Raw genomic sequence first — 16,740 nt, 5'->3', positions numbered from 1 at the left:
CTTTCCCCTCCTCTAAAAAAAGAGCTGTGAAATGATTATAATTTTTGATGCAGTAGATCTAACTTATGCGAATCTATGCTGAGGAACTAATTAGAGATGGTGACAAAGATTAGTCCAAAAAAGTCCTCTTCTGAAAAAATAGCCTAAATGCTCAGCAATAGGAAGTGGATAAATAAATATTGTTAATTATATAAAAGGAAATGTGATTTAGTCATGTACACAGTTTTTAAAAAATTAGACACATGGGGGAGGCTGGGTGGCTCAGTTGGTTAAGCTACTGCCTTCGGCTCAGGTCATGATCCTGGAGTCCTTGGATCAAGTCCTGCATCGGGCTCCCAGCTCAGCGAGGAGCCTGCTTCTCCCTCTAACCCTCCCACTCTCATGTACTCTCTCTCTCTCATTCTCGCTCTCTAATAAATAAATTAAAAATAAATAAATAAATAAAAATTTTAGACACATGAAGAAATGTCCATAATCTAGTATTTGGTAAAAAAAAAAAAAAAAAGGAGGTATGTGTAACAGAAAAGCATTATATAACAAACTGTATAGAATTAGTATATAGTATATATAACATAATATATTATTAATATATAGGTTGTATATTAACATATATTAATTATATTATTAATATGTAATATATAAATTACAAATTTTATGTGTACGTATACTCTTTGGGAAAATGTACCAAAGCAGCATTCCTGATTCTTACTCTTAATGATCATTAAGTGTAATGATTCACCTACATCATTAAGTAAGGTGAAACTACACCTACTATTTACTGAAGAAATTTAATTTTTTAAATGAAATAATGGCATGTTTATATAATGCATGTTGTGTATCCCTATAACATGTTTTCATCAAATGTTTTTTAAAATCAATACTCAATTACTTTACACTTCCTCTGAATCTAATGTGAGATTAGCTGTATTTGCCACCATTTGGGAAATATCAGGAGAGAAAAGGAATAATGGAAGAAAAGCAAGCCCTAGGGGATTGGTTTGCTATACTGGGCTCCTAAATGGCAATCTCACAGTGTCATTTCTCCTCAGCATCTCCAGGGTTATGAGGGTTGGGAAAAATTGTTTCTTTTTCAGTAAAATGAGAATGAAAAATTTTACTTTGTAAACTAAGTCAAAAAATTAAATGAGAGAATATATGTAAAGTCAGAATGTATGCATGTAAGTATATAAAGAGAATACAGTAAGTCATGAGAGAATGTTTGTGTACATTGCCTGGAAAAACCAAGCATCAAAAACCCCAGTAACTATTATTCCCAGAAGCCAGATGGTTTAATGCCTTTGAGATTATATGGTCTGGGTTCTAACCCCACCTCTGTGACATGCCAGCTCTGTTGTCTACAGTAAATTGATTTATTCTTTTCAAGCCTTATTTTTATTTAAGAATCTGCCTAGCTCTGAGTACTATGGTAACGATTAAATGAGATTATATACACTCTCATATATATGACTAGAGAGCATCAGTATAATGAAGACATGATCAAGTATGGAAAGTTCTATGAAGAAATGTCATTCCATCTTATAGATGGAATAAGTCAAAATTTATAAATCTTGACCCCTCATAAATAGATGTTAATGTCATTATATATTGAAATGTTGATATCTTATTTTAAAATAAACATGTTGAAAAATCAAATAATTTAACTGCATTAGATAAGCAGAGTCTAACTGATGGAGTCTAATATTAGTAGTGAGGGATCAAGTAAGAGAGAGCAGAGGTGGGAAACATTCCAGAATTTATCTTTTTTCTAAGTTATGGAATAACTTCTTTTATTTTCACTTTTCTTTCTGTGATTTTTTTTATATTTTCAAGAATAGTTAATGACCTCCCATTGTTATTGTAATTTTTTAAAAAGCAACTAAAATTATCTCATGTTTTGAAGTGTATTTCTAGGTAAGGTACCTTTCTATAGGCCTCAGAAAGTAGCTGCTGGATGAACTGAGATGCCTTAGTGATCACTAGCACACCTGAAGTCAGTCCCCAGCACTGTCCGTAATTTACAAGTCATCACTTTCTAACCCTCTTGACATCATAGTTTTCCTTATATTAAACCAGGAGCCATCAGTGAGGTGTTGGGCTGTGTAGCAGGTTGAATGGTGGTCCCCCCAAAAAGATATGTCTATATCCTAACTCCTAGAATCTATAAATATGACTTTATTTGGAAAAAAATGTTATTTGCACACATAAAGATCTCAAGATGAGATCATCTTGGATTATCTGGGTTCACTTAAATGCAATGACAAGTGACAAGAGACAAAAGACACTAATAAAGAAGAAAAGGCCACGTTAAGATGGAGGCAGAGATTGAAGTGATGCAGCCACAAGCCAAAGAATACCTGACACCACCAGAAGCTGGAAGAGGCAAGGAAGATTCTCCCTTGGAGCCTTTGGAGGCAACACAGCCCTACCGACACCTTGATTTCAGACTTCTGGTCTTTAGAGAGTAAAAGAATGAATTTCTGTTCTTTCAAGCCTCCTGGTTTGTAGTAATTTGTTACAGGAGGAAATTAACTACATAAAATTACTTTACATCAATCCCGAGTGAGCCCCCTTTGTCTTCTTTTTTAAAGCAGCTATCTCCTTAGAACTGCTCCTCTCCAAGTCTACCTACAGATCAGTGCCTCCTGATTCCCCACATTTGCCATCTTTGTTGATCTTTGAAACAATCGTTCTCAACCTGTGGGTCATGGATGCTTTGGTAGAAAATGCTATTATGGCCATGTCCCCGGACTCTTTGTAGACACTGTGTAATATCTGATACATGGATTTAAGTTTTACCGATATTAGTAAATTTTGAGGTTATTGAAATAAAAAAAATTTGTACCACATGGTTACCAAGTTATGGTGGGTATGTATTTTCTCAAGTAATTCTCAACTCCTATCATGGGGCACCCAAATCTTTTTGGCAAATAAAAGAGGTCTTTACCTGGAAAAGATTGGAGCCACTGCTTTAAATTGAACACACTCATTGTAGAATGGATCATTCTCTTCTGCACCAACACAGGACCTTACCTCACAGTAGTATTGAGATTTATCTTTAATTATAGCGTTGAACCATGTGTGGATAAATGAATGTTCCTGTGATTTCTCATGAGAGAGTATCATATATGTGTTAGGCTCCAGAGAATACAAAAGTGAATGCATGTTGAAGTGAATTGATTGAACATTGATCAATAAAATAGTATTACTACATATTGGATCAGTTTTTAGCTTTGGAAATTTGGGGCTATCTCTCTCAGCCTCAGTTTCCTAAACTGTAATATGAGCTCATTTTATTGAGTGTGGAGAGAATCAAGTGAGATTATGTATGTGGAATTCCCATCAAAGGTCCCAATATACAATAGATATGATACGTGTAACTAACACCCTCATCCCTTTGTTTTCTGGATCAACAGCACTCATGAGTTGGTGACTTTGCACCACCTAAGTAACCCTGAGAGAGAGAAATGCTGACTCTGCTGAGCTACATGTTAGTTATTATTTGGTCCTGTTTGTTGCTCTTGAACAGACAATTTACCTGAAAGCAGTGTGTCCCCTTACAGATTTTTAGGAGAACATCCAGAATCAAATTAAAGTTCTTGTTGGCTCATATGTCATTAACAAGAAAGATCTTACTTTATCTATACATATCCCTAGCAGTTCTAATAATTGAAAAGTGATCACGTTTTTTTGTTTGATGATTAAACATATGTATTCAAATGTACACAAGCATCTTGGTTTCAGAGACAAAAGAATTGACTAAATGTAAGTCCAACAAGAAGATGGGAGATTCATTTGTATCTATCGAACTCTGGGGCAGGTTATATGCTTATAGTCTTCTTTTGAGTGAGACAAACCTGGTCTGTTTATTTGGTTTGTTTAAGTAATTAGTTGTAAAATTAGGTTGGGATTTTTTTAAGCCTGTGGTAGTTATTCTTTATGGGTCTGGGCTCTGAACAAAAATATTTCTTTAAGTTTTTTATTTGAGAATTGCTTTCTTCAGGTGAGCTCTGGCAAACACTGTAAAAATGTATAAATCTGGAATGCTGGGAAATATAGAAAAGGGAAGGAAATTACCTCAGTTTGGCAGGAGGCACAATGTTACTTTCTTTAATAAAATGCATCCTCTGTCCTGACTAGCCCGATGCAGCCCCATTGAGCATTCCATTGTATTCTGTCACTTAGCCCTGCCAGCCAGAGAAGGCAACTGACACTGTGTACCTGAGGTTACAAAGAGCCTATGTGTCCCCACTCTGGTTTTCACATTCCTCAGAGGGTTTGAGGGGAGAGCTGCTTTGTTATTTTTCTCAAGTCCTGTGACAAATGGTCTTTGACAGGCGCCCAGAAGGTCTGAGCAAGAACTAGTGGAGCTGGTTCCCACCAGAGGTGCCACATGCCTTGGGGACTGAAGGCAGGGGGCAGAAAGGGATTCTGTCTGAAAGCAGCCAGTGACTGTCCCCTAGCATGGGCAGAGAAAGGCCACTTTTCAGGATACAAACAAACATCCATGACTGGAATGGAAGGGAAGTACTACTAGGAGGGAGGACAAAGCTGGGGAGAGCACAACGACTGGTCACAGAAGTCTCTTTACACCTCAGCTTCTGTCCAAGAGCTACATTGATTTCCATGACATTCCAGCCAATCAAGTGGGCAATTTTTGTAATAGGGGAATATTTCCCTAAGTGTGTTTCCTCTCTCTAAAATTCCAAATATGCCTTTTATCTAATGGGTACAGTGATACATAATGTTATACCTGTATTAAGTACCATACTTGGTACATTTAGCAAAGTTTCTTACCAATGATCCCAATAATGATAATTCTGCACCCTTGCGTGTATGCATATTATGACTAGCACAATTCATTGTGGGTTTTTTTTTTTTTTATTATTAAGAATTAAGTTGTTAGAGGCTCCTGGGTGACTCAGTCGGTTAAGCTTCCGAGTTCAGTTCAGGTCATGATCTCAGGGTCCTGGGATAGAGCCCTACACTGGGCTCCCCACTCAGCCAGGTGTCTGCTTCCCCCTTTCTTCTACCCCTCCCCCTGCTCATGCTCGCTCTGTCTCTCTCTCTCAAATAAATAAATAAAATCTTTTAAAAAAAGAATTAAGTTGTTAAATACAAGCCTTAAGCATAATCCCTAATTATTAGAACTATGTTTTAGCATACTTTCTTTTTTAATACACAATAACATTCATATTTCTCGAACCCCCTGTTTTAGCCCTAGGACATTATTAAGAGAAATCAAACCTATTCAGCCTCTGATACTGTGATTCAAGGAGCATATAAGCCCCTGGTTCTCCTCACATCAGCTTCCATACTTGCCAGTTTTTTCTCATCTTACTGCTGGGGGCAAAGGGAAAAGTTGACTATCACATGCATCCAGGCTGGGGCATACTTCAGAGAAACACACACAGTTCTTTCCCTTGACAGAAAATGTTTATCACTTACATGAGTCTCTTCATATTGATGACAATCTCAAGATAGTGACATATTTACTCACTATCATTGAGGGTTTCACGGTCATAAGAAATATATACAAGGAAGGAGTTGTCATTAGAAAGTCTCTAATGAGAGTCCCTGTAAATTTGACAAAAGGAAATAATATTTGACAGCAAAGGTGATTAATGGAGCAGTAGAACAGAGGCCAATGAAGTCCATTTCTTTTCTCAGAAGAGTTAGTAATGAGGTCAGTGACTTTCTCCAGTTCCTCAAACAGTGAAATTTTACTCTCTCAATCATTGACTTCTCTCCTAGTAAAAACAAAACAGAACACAGCCATTCAAATTCCTTGTTACCAATGCTCTGTTCGGTCTTACAAGGGATTTGGAGAAGAATACACACCAGCCCCGTATATAATAGCAGTCATGACAGTAGAACTAATGTGTGTACAGACTGACCTCCTTTCACTCATTTAAAAAATCTGCTTTATAACACGTAGTGAAATCTGATACAAGATGAAGAATGCAGGCATTATATCCCTGTATACATCTGAATCCATGTGGATGTATTATGGAAGACGCAGTAGTTGGAATCGGCCTTAAGACATGGGTGGGATTTTGAGAGTTAATGATGATGAGGGATTTATATAAATGAGAATAATATCAAGATTATTGAATTATTATTACAGGAATTATTTGATTCAGGGCACCCAGTATACATGAGGACAGAGTATAGAGGTGTGAGATAAAAGTAGATTAGAGAACATTGTGGAAGACTGAATGTCTAAGAGAGAAGGCAGTTTTTTCCTCAGGAGGCAGCAGGAAATTAATGAATCCTTTAAAAATAAGAGAGTGAGGGGTGCCTGAGTGGCTCAGTTGGTTAAGCTTCTGACTCTTGATTTCAACTCAGGTCATGATTTCAGGGTTGTGAGATCAAGCCCCACATTGGGCTCTGTACTGGGCATGGAGCCTGCTTAAGATTCTCTCCTTCCCTCTCCCTCTGCCCCCCACCCAAAAAAAATAAAAATAAGAGAGTGATATTTTGGTGGTGTTACTACATTTTGGTGATCACAGGGTAGACAGGGGGAGAAAAGGCAATAGCCAGAGATTCATTTTAAGGTCTTTTGAAATAATTTGAGAAGTCATCAGGACTTGAATTAAGATGGGAACAATGGAAATGAGAAGAAAAGGACATAGATCTGAACAGTTGTAGAATAAAAATATGTAATTGTCTCCTCCCTTTGATCCATACCTTCCTTCACCTCTCCACATCCACAGATAGCTCTGTAGCTTAAAATTGGAAAACTAAGGGAACCACAGGAGGGGTCTTGAAAAAAGGAATATAAAAGGAGGAAAGTGGATGAAGAAGATTTCAGTAGTAAACTTTTATTAATTACCGAGTTCCACCTTGTCTTGAGCAATTGTGCTAAAACCAGCTGAGAGGGAAGAAAGCATACCACACTGGATCATAGTGTTTCATACTGTGACACTTGACTACCATTATTGTGCAGATATAAAGCTAATATTTTGCATAAATGAAAAAGGCAGCAAAGTAAATTTTACTAAACTCCAGAACTATAGTTGTTAAAAACGAAATAAAGTACATGGACAAAGCATTAACCATTCTACACAGAGATACTTAGCTGTCACCTTTTTTTGTTGTTGTTATAGAAAGATAATTCAGGTCAGCATTGCCCACGGCTTTGCCCCACCCTGCTGAGGGGACTCTGGATAATTTTAGACAAAATGGAGATACCATTTATTTAATTGTATTGATACATACTTTCTTTTTATACAAACTATTCTGGCTTAATGTTTCTAATAGAAATACCAAATTTCCTTTGTAGACCAATTTATTTAAGTAAGAAGTCCAGTCAATTTTAAGGAAGAAATTAGATAAATAATAGTACAGAATATGGCCAAAAAAAAAAAAAAATCAAGCTGCTTTTCAAATGACTAAAGTTTGGAAAACCCTGATCTAGGTAAACAAGACTGACTTTAATATCTCCTAGTATTACATGCACTATACCCAGTCTGTGCAGTGATCCTGATACCATCTGCTCAGTCTTCACATCTAACATGAGGCTGTCAAGAGTGTAGGAGCTTCTGCTACCAGTTGCTTAAAGGAACAACAACAAAAGGTAAAGTAGCCACTGTCATCTCTGTACAATTCAGATTAGTATAAGTTATATTTTCTGTTTTCACATTATTCCTAAGATTAAATGTTGTCACCCAAGCAAAATTGTTATCTCTTTAAGGCTAGGGTCGGCAGAAGCCATGGTGGACAAAGTAGGAGTTTAGAGCTGAGCCCTGGCTTCAAATCCTGGTTCTGTCACTAACCATCTGCGTGAACTCCAGCAAGTCACCTGGCTACCTTGAACCCTAGTTTGTAAAAATACAGAGAGGATACTAATGCAATCTCTGTGGGGTTATCTGAGAATTAAAGGAGATAAGAGAGATCATGGCCTTCGTGGAGAGGATGCATACCATGCCCACCCTCTCCCCTTAGCACTCATGTTGGTACGGCTCCTCCTTGCCTGTCTGACCCTATGTCCTGCAGTGAGTTCCTCTGCCTGTGACTCAGCCTCCCTGTTCTCCTCCCCCTAGAGTCACCTTCTCATCCCATGTTGGGACATTTTGCATTCTCTTCTACCGGGGTGCTCTTACCCAGACCTTCAGGTCTCTTGCTTCCTCACCTCAAACTTCAGCTTAAACATGATCTCTTCAGAGAGCCCTTATTGAAAGGGCTTATTGAAAACACCCCCATTGCCATCAACCCCGCCACCAATCTTGATCCCCCTTCCCACTTAGATCTTATTTATAGCACTGATTACTGCTTGAAATTGCATCCTGTTTTTATTTGCTTTCCTGTTGATTGTTCTCCCCCCCATAGAATACAGGTGTTTGTCTGTTCGTCACTATATCCCTGGCCTCTGGAATTGTGTCTGATGTATTTTGGGTACTCGGTAAATATTTACTGAATATTATCATTGCTAATGAATAAATAAAATGTAGCAATTATAAAGGAATTTTGAAAAATAATACAGAATTTACTGAGCACTTGCTAAACACTAAGTGGAGAGAGATTCTAAACCAATGTAAAAAATGGTTTGCCCTAAAAGCATAAGAAATCATCATATACTAATTTCATCTTATTTTGTGATCGGAAGCTAATTAGTGGAAAATTTTAGACAGGGCAAATGCGGACAAGGAACTAAACACACAGAGGAGCCTGGGAAGGCTTCAGCGAGAAAAGATGGGAAGGCACTGGAGGAGGAGGGTCCCCAGGCTGGTCAGCTGTCTGTCCAAAGCACTGTTGGGAGTTCATCACGAACAGGTCTCATCTAAGTCACACATGCAACATCTCCACTGACTGCCTGGTAATGGTACATCCGGGGGTGAGAGGATGGGGTATGAGCCTTTCACGCCTTGTGTTTTCCTCATGTCTCCAGTTGGGCTCTTCGGGAGGGTGTGTGAGTGTGTGTGTGTTTCTTTTCCTTGGCTCCCAAGTCACATCAGTCTGCTCCTGGTACTTGGCAACCCAGCACGCTTCCTCCCACTAACGACAAGCCTGTCTGCAAAACAGAACAACATCTTTAAGATGGGGTGTTTATCTGGGCAGCACACAGCCTCTGCAGCCCACAGGGGCCCCTCCTTCAAAGGTATTGCTGAACAGGACTCACCTGATGAAAGCCCGAACTGTGTATGCTTGACTTGATTTACAGGCAATGGCCAGCTCATTAGGCGCACTGGCCTGAGGAAGCCGGTCGGCTGTGGGGACAAATGTTTGTGTAGCTCTGTGGTGCCCACAAAGCTGTTTGCAGCTTGGGGGCTGAAGTACAAAGGGGGCAGTGATAAGGAGTTGTGGAATCCAGGGCTGGCTCAGGGAGCGCTAACTGCCCAGGAGATTGATATCTGGGGTGCAAAGGCTAAAAAAATTAGATTAATTTAGCTCAGCTGTGCTCACTGACGGATTGGGTTGCAGCTGGTGCTGAAACATTAGAGATCAGACCTCAGCAATTGAGGGTCAAGTCTCAACTTGGAAGGAAGGGAGTAAGATGGATTGCCTCTCAGCACGCCTGCTCCCCAGGAAAACGATAGTCTGCAAAGGCAGCCTGGCATTACAGATAATCCTGTAGAGCATCAGTAAGAAAGTAAGTTATGTGTTCTCCAGATATGGCATTGGGAATTGGGAGCACTGTCTTCTAATCCTGGGAAATCACTCGGAGCCAACTACTTTAAAAATATTCTCAATTTCACGAAGTAAGACTAAATAGGAACCTGAAAAACAAATAGAACCTTCTCAGAATTCTAGTATTTTATTGTAAGGTGTTTCCACTCTCCCTGCTTGTATAATGATTATTTTACTATGGCGCTGGCTGTTTGTCTCCCAAGTTCATCTCCTTAGAAAATATCTTCACCTGTATATTTGCCTTTAAAAACTCTTCACTATCCCAGTTTGATTCCTAAGTGGAAAGTCTAGTAGACTTCAAATTCCACACCACATCAAGAAAGAAAACACTTTTTTTCACCAGAAATAGAGTCTTAAAATCATAGATTTTGTTTTACTTGTTCTGTTTTACTTTTCAAGGCAACCACTCTTAGGTATGCTCTTTAGTAAATTATCAACACTTTTCACTTATTTTAATAAAATTCCTTTTAAAGGTGACCATTTATTGAACACTTCCTATGTACCAGGCACTGTGCAAATGCTTTATACAGTGAAGAGAAACATTGTTCCAATTTACAGATGTTGTTTAAGAGTAATAAATAATGCCACTTTTCTCCAAAGGGACCAGGTTTGGATGATAAATTTTCTTCTCAGCTGTATATAATTAATGCAGAGACTAGGGGGTGTGGGTATGTTATTAACTAATTGTTCAACCAGTGGTGATAGAGTGAACCCTAATAAGGTCCAGACTATGAAATTGACCAAGAAAAATGGAAGAAGAAAAAATTGGGTGAATAAAGGCCCTGTTCCTCATGAAGTTTCTCATTCAGTAGGTGAAGGTCATTTTGGGGTTAGATCAAGGCTGGTACAAAAGAGATCATGCAAAGGGGCAGAGCAAGATAGCGGAAGAATAGGAGACCTGGATCTCGTCTGGTCCCAGGCATTCAGCTGGATACAGATCAAACCATTCTGAACACCTACAAACTCAACAGGAGATCGAAGAAAAGAATAGCAGCAACTCTCTGAACAGAAAAGTGACCACTTTCTGGAAGGTAGGACATGTGGAGAAGTGAATCCGAGGTGATATTCGGGAGGACAGACGGTGGGGGAGGGGCCTCTGTCGGCCACTTCTGGCAAGTGATAGAGCCCTGGAGCACAAAATTGGAACTTTTAGAAGTCTGCTCCGCTGAGGGACGTCACTCCAGTGGCTAAGCGGGGGGTGGAACCCTCGCAGGACAATGTGGTCTCAGAAACTTTGGAGTCACAGAAAGACCGGGGGTGCCTGAGTGCAGCAGAGCTCCCAGGTATCAGAGCAGGGAAGCCGCTGCAGAGACGGAGCCGAGGCGTGGGCTCTCAGCTCGGGGTTGCCATAAACCGTGATCCGCGGCACAGTCGGGCCACTGCTCCTCCAGCAGGGACCCAACAAGCGGCAGATCCGGGGAGACTCCCCTTTCTCCCCCGGAAGGAGCGGTGTGGGAGCGCACCACAGGGATCTGCTGGGTTTGGAGACTCCACATGGGGTCAGGTGCCAGAGATAGAAACGCTCGGTCACAGGCCAGGTGAGCACGGAGTGCCGCCAGAGACTGGGGACATGGGAGTGACTGACTGCTTTTCTCTGGGGGTGCACTGAGGAGCAGGGCCCCAAGTTCTCGGCTCCTCCTGGCCAGAGATTGGGAGGCCGCCATTTTTACTCTTGGCCTCCAAAGCCGAAGGGAAAGCTTGCAGGGAACAAAAGCTCCCAAGAGCAAACCTGAGCAGATTACTTAGCCCAGACCAGGCAAGGGCAGGGCAATTCCGCCTCTGGCAAAGACATTTGGGAACCACGGCAACAGGCCCCTCCCCCAGAAGATCAGCAAGAACAGCCCGCCAAGACCAAGTTTACCGATCAATGAGAACGGCAGAACTCCAGTGGTAGGGAATACTGCACATAGAATCCATGGCTTTTTCCCATGATTCTTTAGTCTTTCAAAGTTAATTTTTTAAAAATTTTTTTGAGTTTTTCTTTTTCGCTTTTTCAACCAACATCTTATCAATCCCTTTTTTCAAAATCTTTTTTCTTTTTCATTTTTAGAGTCATATTCTATCCCTTCATAGTAGTTAACCTTATTTTTGGTTATATATGTAAGTTCTCTCTTTAAAATTTTGGGGTACAGTTTCTTCTAACAGACCAAAATATACCCTAAATCTCTAGTGTATGGCTTTGTTCTAGTCTCCTGCCTGATCACATTCTCCCTTTTTTTAAAATCCTCTTCTTTCTTTTTTCAACCAACTTCTTATCAATTCCTTTTATAAAATCCTTTATAATTTTCATCTTTACAATCGTATTCCATCCCTTCATCATATTTACCCTTATTTTTATACATAAATAAGCTTTTCTTTCTTTAAAACTTTGAGAGGCACTTTCTAACAGACCAAAATACGCCCAAAACCTAGTGTGTGGCACTGATCTGTGCACCAGCCAGATCATATTTGATAATATTCTGTTTTTTTGTTTGTTTTTTGTCTTTGTCTTTTTCTTTTTTTTCTTTTTTCTTTCTTTTCCTTTCTTTTCCCCCCGGTTTCAGGTCTCTTCTGATTTTTTAGTGTATATATTTCTGGGGTTGTTGTTACCCTGTTAGCATTTTGTTCTCTCATTTATTCTCCTCTGGACAAAATGACAAGACAGAAAAAATCACCTCAGAAAAAAGAACAAGAGGCAGTACCGACTGCCAGGGACCTAATCAATATGGACATTAGTAAGATGTTGGAACTAGAGTTCAGAATGACGATTTTAAAGATAACAGTTGGGCTTGAAAAAAGCATGGAAGATATTAGAGAAACTCTTTCTGGAGAAATAAAAGAACTAAAATCTAACCAAGCTGAAATCAAAAAGGCTATTAATGAGGTGCAATAAAAAATGGAGGCTCTAACTGCTAGGATAAATGAGGCAGAGGAGAGAATTAGTGATATAGAAGACCAAATGATGGAAAATAAAGAAGCTGAGAAAAAGAGAGATAAACAACTACTGGATCACAGGGCAGAATTCAAGAGATAAGTGATACCATAAGACAAAACAATATTAGAATAATCGGGATCCCAGAAGAAGAAAGAGGCACAGAAGGTATATTGAAGCAAATTATAGCAGAGAACTTCCCTAATTTGGGGAAAGAAATAGGCATCAAAATGCAGGAGGCACAGAGAACCCCCCTCAAAATCAATAAAAATAGGTCAACACCCCAACATCTAATAGTAAAACTTACGAGTCTCAGCAACAAAGAGAAAAATCCTGAAAGCAGCTTGGGATAAGAGATCTGTATCCCACAATGGTAGAAACATTAGATTGGCAACGGACCTATCCACAGAGACCTGGCAGGCCAGAAAGGACTGGCAGGATATATTCAGAGCACTAAATGAGGAAAATATGCAGCCAAGAATACTATATCCAGCTGGGCTGTCATTGAAAATAGAAGGAGAGATAAAAAGCTTCCAGGACAAACAAAAACTAAAGGAATTTGCAAACACGAAACCAGCCCTACAAGAAATCTTGAAAGGGGTCCTCTAAGCAAAGAGAGAGCCTAAAAGTAACATACACCAAAAAGGAACAGAGACAATATACAGTAACAGTCACTTTACAGGCAATACAATGGCACTAAATTCATATCTTTGAAGAATTACTCTGAATGTAAATGGGCTAAATGTGCCAATCAAAAGACACAGGGTATCATATTGGATAAAAAAACAAGACCCATTGATATGCTGTCTGCAAGAGACTCATTTTAGACCCAAAGACACCTCCAGATTGAAAGTGAGGGGGTGGAAAACCATTTACCTTGCTAATGGACACCAAAAGAAAGCTGGGGTGTCAATCCTTATATCAGGCAAATTAGATTTTAAACCAAAGACTGTAATAAGAGATGAGGAAGGACACTATATACTACTTAAAGGTTCTATCCAACAATAAGATCTAACAACTGTAAATATCTATGCCCCTAACATGGGAGCAGCCAATTATATAAGGCAATTAATAAGAAAAGCAAAGAAACACATCGAAACAATAAAGTAATAGTGGGGGACTTTAATACACCCCTCACTGAAATGGACAGATCGTCTAAGCAAAAGATCAACAAGGAAATAGACTTTAAATGACACACTGGACCAAATGGACTTCACAGATATATTCAGAACATTCCATCCCAAAGCAATGGAATACACATTCTTCTCTAGTGCCCATGGAACATTCTCCAGAATAGATCACATAGGTTACAAATCAGGTCTCAACTGGCACCAAAAGATTAGGATCATTCCCTGCCTATTTTCAGACCACAATGCTTTGAGACTAGAACTCAGTCACAAGAGGAAAGTTGGAAAGAACTCAAATACATGGAGGCTAAAGAGCATCCTACTAAAGAATGAATGGGTCAACAAGAAAATTAAAGAATTAAAAAAAATTCATGGAAACCAATGAAAATGAAAAAACTGTTCAAAATCTTTGGGATGCAGCAAAGGCAGTCCTAAGAGGAAAGTATATAGCAATACAAGCCTTTCTCAAGAAACAAGAAAGGTCTCAAATACACAACCTAACCCTATACATAAAGGAGCTGGAGAGAGAACAGCAAATAAAGCTTAAACCCAGCAGGAGAAGAGAAATAATAAAGATCAGAGCAGAAATCAATGAAATAGAAACTAAAAGAACAGTAGAACAGATCAACGAAACTAGGAGCTGGTTCTTTGAAAGAATTAACAAGATTGATAAGCCCCTGGCCAGACTTATCAAAAAGAAAAGAGAAATGACCCAAATAAATAAAATCATGAATGAAAGAGGAAAGATCACAACCAACACCAAAGAAATATAAACAATTATAAGAACATATTATGAGCAACTATATGCCAGCAAATTAGATAACCTGGAAGAAATGGATGCATTCCTAGAGATGTATCAACTACCAAAACTGAACCAGGAAGAAATAGAACACCTGAACAGACCTATAACCACTAAGGAAATTGAAGCAGTCATCAAAAATCTCCCAAAAAACAAAAGCCCAGGGCCAGATGGCTTCCCAGGGGAATTCAACCATACATTTAAAGAAGAATTAATACTTATTCTTCTGAAACTGTTCCAAAAAATAGAAATGGAAGGAAAACTTCCAAACTTGTTTTATGAGGCCAGCATTACCTTGATCCCCAAACCAGACAAAGACCCCATCAAAAAGGAGAATTACAGACCAATATCCTTGGTGAACATGGATGCAAAAATTCTCACCAAAATACTAGCCAATAGGATCCAATAGTACGTTAAAAGAATTATTCACCATGACCAAGTAGTATTTTTCCCTGGGCTGCAAGGTTGGTTCAACATCTGCAAATCAATCAATGTGATACAATACATTAATAAAAGAAAGAACAAGAACCATATGATCCTCTTAATAGATGCAGAAAAAGCATTTGACAAAGTACAGCATCCTTTCTTGATCAAAACTCTTCCGAGTATAGGGATAGAGGGTACATACCTCAATATCATAAAAACCATCTATGAAAAACCCACAGCAAATATCATTCTCAATGGGGAAAAACTGAGAGCTTACCCCCTAACGTCAGGAACATGGCAGGGATGTCCACTATCACCACTGCTATTCAACACAGTACTAGAAGTCCTAGCCACAGCAATCAGACAACAAAAAGAAATCAAAGGCATCCAAATTGGCAAAGAAGAAGTCAAACTCTCACTCTTTGCAGATGATATGATACTTTATGTGGAAAACCCATAAGACTCCACCCCAAAACTGCTAGAACTCATACAGGAATTCAGTAAAGTGGCAGGATATAAAATCAATGCACAGAAGTCAGTGGCATTCCTATACACCAACAACAAGACAGAAGAAAGAGAAATTAAGGAGTCGATCCCATTTACAATTGCACCCAAAACCATAAGATACCTAGGAATAAATCTAACCAAAGAGGCAAAGGATCTGTACTCAGAAAACTATAAAATACTCATGAAAGAAATTGAGGAAGACACAAAGAAATGGAAAAACGTTCCATGCTCATGGATTGGAAGAACAAATATTGTGAAGATGTCAATGCTACCTAGAGCAATCTACACATTCAATGCAATCCCCATCAAAATACCATCCACTTTTTTCAAAGAAATGGAACAAACAATCCTAAAATTTGTATGGAACCGGAAAAGACCGCGAATAGCCAGAGGAATGTTGAAAAAGAAAAGCAAAGCTGGTGGCATCACAATTCTGGACTTCAAGCTCTATTACAAAGCTGTCATCATCAAGACAGTATGGTACTGGCACAAAAACAGACACATAGATCAATGGAACAGAATAGAGAGCCCAGAAATGGACCCTCAACTCTATGGTCAACTAATCTTCGACAAAGCAGGAAAAAATGTCCAATGGAAAAAAGACAATTGGACAGCCACATGCAGAAGAATGAAATTGGACCATCTCTTTACACCACACACAAAAATAAACTCAAAATGGTTGAAAGACCTCAATGTGAGACAGGAGTCCATCAAAATCCTGAAGGAGAACACAGGCAGCAACTTCTTCGACCTCAGCCACAGCAACTTCTTCCTAGACACATCTCCAAAGGCAAGGGAAGCAAGGAAAAAAATGAACTATTGGGACTTCATCAAGATAAAAAGCTTTTGCACAGCAAAGGAAACAGTCAACAAAACCAAAAGACAATGGACAGAATGGGAGAAGATATTTGCAAATGACATATCAGATAAAGGGCTAGTATCCAAAATCTATAAAGAACTTATCAAACTCAACACCCAAAGAACAAAGAATCCAATCAAGACATGGGCAGAAGACATGAACAGAAGACATCTAAATGGCCAATAGACACATGAAAAAGTGTTCAACATTGCTTGGCATCAGGGAACTCCAAATCAAAACCTCAATGAGATACCACCTCACACCAGTCAGAATGGCTAAAATTAATAAGTCAGGAAACCACAGATGTTGGCGAGGATGCAGAGAAAGGGGAACCCTCCTACACTGTTGGTGGGAATGCAAACTGGTGCAGCCACTCTGGAAAACAGTATGGAGGTTCAGATAGAGCTACCATATGATCCAGCAATTGCACTACTGGGTATTTACCCCAAAGATACAAATGTAGGGATCCAAAGGGGTACATCAC

Source organism: Mirounga leonina, unplaced genomic scaffold, assembly GCF_011800145.1.
Source record: "Mirounga leonina isolate KUSES-001 unplaced genomic scaffold, KU_Mleo_1.0 Mir_91, whole genome shotgun sequence".
Classification (NCBI taxonomy): Eukaryota; Metazoa; Chordata; class Mammalia; order Carnivora; family Phocidae; genus Mirounga; species Mirounga leonina.
This window is presented reverse-complemented; position numbering follows the sequence as displayed.